Below are 3,606 nucleotides of genomic sequence, written 5' to 3'. Positions count from 1 at the left end.
CTCAAAGATTCGACGGCCCTTACACAATAATAGATGTTGTAAACAAAGGAGTTTATCGGTTGCAAAATAAAAAAAAAATATTGAAACAAGTTGTTAACGCTATCAACCTAAATAGATGGAATGAACCATAGGAATACGCAATGTCTATTTAACCTGCAACCTCCGGTCAGAATATTGATGAAGTTATATACAACTGAAGCATTGAAAAATTCAGTCGAAAAAATTGATTATCAAAAAAGGTTTCAAAATCAGAACCCTGGATTTCAAAGTAAAACATAACAATTGGAGATAAACAGATCCTGACTTCAGACGCATGGTTGAACGACAGAATTATAGATGCGGTCAACAAAATGGTTTCAACACATCTTGGTATCAAAAACAATCAATCAACTCTTCTAGTTCAGACACGATCTGGGTTCGAAGCAGTCACCTGTGAGTCGATCATCATTCTTAATGACGTCAACCATTTGGTTGACAACTGCATGCATTGAAAGAGAAGTTTTATATTTAGATAGCCTTAATAGCATCGTTTTAAACAATGTTAAAGCTCAAATGAGACAACTCTATGTTAGACTTGTTAATCTCGAAAGTTTTCTTCCAGTAACAGTAGTACTGTGTCCACTACAACCGAATGCATCAGACTGCGGTGTTTATGCAGTTGCATTTCAGTTGACAATTTATAGGAAAGATGGTATAACGCAAACATTTGAAAACAAAATGATACGCTCTCATCTCATTTACTGTTTGGAAACATCAATCATCACACCTTTTCCAAAAATCGTCTCACGTAAACATGAACGCGATGATGAAGGCGATGCAAATTATTAACATTTAGAACATGTTATTTAGTATTTTTAAACTGTATTTTAACTGCTAAATTATGTTTTTATTTTATTTTGATCGTTTTTTTTTTTTAAATACTGGGGCCATGTGAAAATTCTCCATCAAGATCCGCCATGCATATTAACGTTCTTTGATATCGGTAATAATTAACGTTCCGGCATGTTATTTAATAAATAGCGTAACAATAATTACTAATGTTTTATCAAAAAAACAAAAGTTTTAGTAAAAACTTTATCGGGGGAATACTTATTACGGGTGGGGAAGAAATAATGTATCCCCCGGAATGTTTATACCAGAATATACTTTACGGGGGGAAAGTTTGTCCTGGTACATACTTTCCGGGGGAACAAAAGTTTGTACAAATATATAAATATATAAAATGTTATTTTCATCTTACACTATTTTAGTATACTTTTTCTCTATTTTTACTATATTAACATATTTTTTCATTTCTTTAGTATTTTTATAAATAATAAATAATCAAAATTACAAATTTCTTTTTTCGATATCCCACTTAATTTAAATCCAAAATATTGTCAGTTAGCTTCTGTATTTCTGGGTTTACGAATGATCATTTAACGAGGGCTCGCCAAAAAAGGTTTTTCCGCATGCTTTTTGGCATCTGCCAAAAGTGTTAGTTGTTCAAAATATAATTTTAAAAATTTTAATATAAGTTCACAAGTCGACTTTGGTCGACTTTTGAAAATATATTGGTCGATTTAGTCGACAGTAAAACTTTTTAATAGTCGTAACAACACTACTTTAAACTAAAGTTTAACCACATTTTAGTTTTGAATTTAATTTTGAATTAGAAGTTCAAACTTTTCTTATTAAATGTTGAATGAAGATCTTCATTTAATAACTAATAAGTAAACATTGAATATGCAAATAAGCAAAAATTTAAAATTTTCTACGTTCAAAATTTACAATTTAAATTGTAAACATAAACACTTAAGTAGCTTTTGCAGTAGGAAGGTTTTATTCACCTTGAGAGGGCTAATATTTTATATGAAACATTTCACTTCGTAGATGTAAGGGGTCATTCGCAAATTATGTCACCCAAAAAACTTTTCAGATCCCCCTCCTTTTCCACAAAATGTCACAAAATATCAACCCCCTATCCTATCCTGAAGGTTCTAATCCCTGCAAAAGAAACTTTGGGGTTCTAATCCCTGCAAAAATATTTCGAAGCAAGTTTTAGAATTTCGAAAGTGAAAAATTATTTCGGTAATATTTTTAGAATTTCTAAATCAAAATAATATTTTGAAGCAAATTTTACAACTTCGGAATGAAAAAATAGTTTCGATGCAAAATTAATTAGTTTGAAATTATTTCGAACTTACCGAAACAAAAGTAGAGTTTCGAAAACTTTTTTTTTTATTATCGAAAATGAAACTTTTGCTTCCGTGAACAACCTTATTTTTTAACTTTATTTAAATTCATTAACGTTTTTATAAGTTTTATTACTTACAAATTAAATAAATATTTTTGTATTGATTGTTAGTTATTTTAGCGATATATGAAGTATTGTACACATAAAAGGGTCCGAATGAATTAAATTTATTAGTTCAAAATATATCCTTAAATAAACTTTAAGTATGATTGATTTTTTAACTTCTTAGCTAATTCACGCAGTTTTGGAATCCCATTTTGGATGAATTTAAAATTAAAAACAAATCAAGTGAAAACAAAGATACTGTTTTATGGTTAAGAAATTCTATAAAATACTAAGTTTAAATTCTGTCTAAAATTTAATCCTGTCTAATTAAATACGCATATTGAAATTAAGGTAATTTTGTTTTTTTTAATTGAATTTGATTTAAGCTTAAAATGGAAAAAAGCCCTTTTGGTGCAAGATTTTTATTTTACAAGGCTTTTCTCAAAGTTAACTATTAGTAATTTAAAAATTTAAATTTTTGCTCTTTTTTTCACTTTTTGGCAAAAAATGTATTAACTTTTTTAATCGCTAATCAATTAGGTTGAGTTTGAAAAGTAAACTGCGTCAAATGCATTTTGTTAATGGTCGATATTTTAGAGAAATCCTAATAGAATTTCAATATATTTTATGTTCTAATACAATTTCTTCAGAACTCTTTAAAGAATTTTCATAGCAATTTCTATAGAAGTTACGACAAATAAAATATTTTACTGATATAATTAATGAAAAGAAAAAAGTTGTTAAAAAAATAACCTATTTATAGCATTTCTATGGAAATTAATTTAAATAAAGTTTCTATCGATTTCATTTTGTTTTTAAAGTGTACAGTGTAAGTGTAAAGTGTATTAAATAAATGTATTTTTATAGAAATTGCTAAAAAAATATTTTTTTAGAAAGCAGTTTTCCTTATCTTCTTATTAAGTTTAAATGTTGATTATTTTAGATTTCTTGCTTTTACATAAAAACTGATGCAAAGGTTACCCCAATATCTAAGAGTTCGACAACTGCAGTAAAAAATATTTTAGCCAAAACATTTCAAACCTTTTAATGAACTGCAATTCGTTATAGTATTTCAGAAAAACTTTTTATATTAATTCAAAAGCTTTATTTAGTGTATGTTGGTCGTTTAAGCCGTAAAAATTGAAAATCAGTGACATAAAAGACGAAACAATAGATTTCTGTAACTTGAATGGAATTTCAATTTCTGTACCAATTAGTAAATTACTTCCAACCAGTGAATTTTAACCTGTAAAACATTTTTTAGCTTTGTAAGTAATTAGGTTTCTAAGTTTTCAGAGAACTTGAGTAAAAAAATCAAAAGGAAT

This window comes from Hydra vulgaris, chromosome 12 (assembly GCF_038396675.1).
Source record: "Hydra vulgaris chromosome 12, alternate assembly HydraT2T_AEP".
NCBI classification, from domain to species: Eukaryota; Metazoa; Cnidaria; class Hydrozoa; order Anthoathecata; family Hydridae; genus Hydra; species Hydra vulgaris.
The sequence above is the reverse complement of the archived record's forward strand: the minus strand, read 5'-3'. Positions refer to the sequence as shown.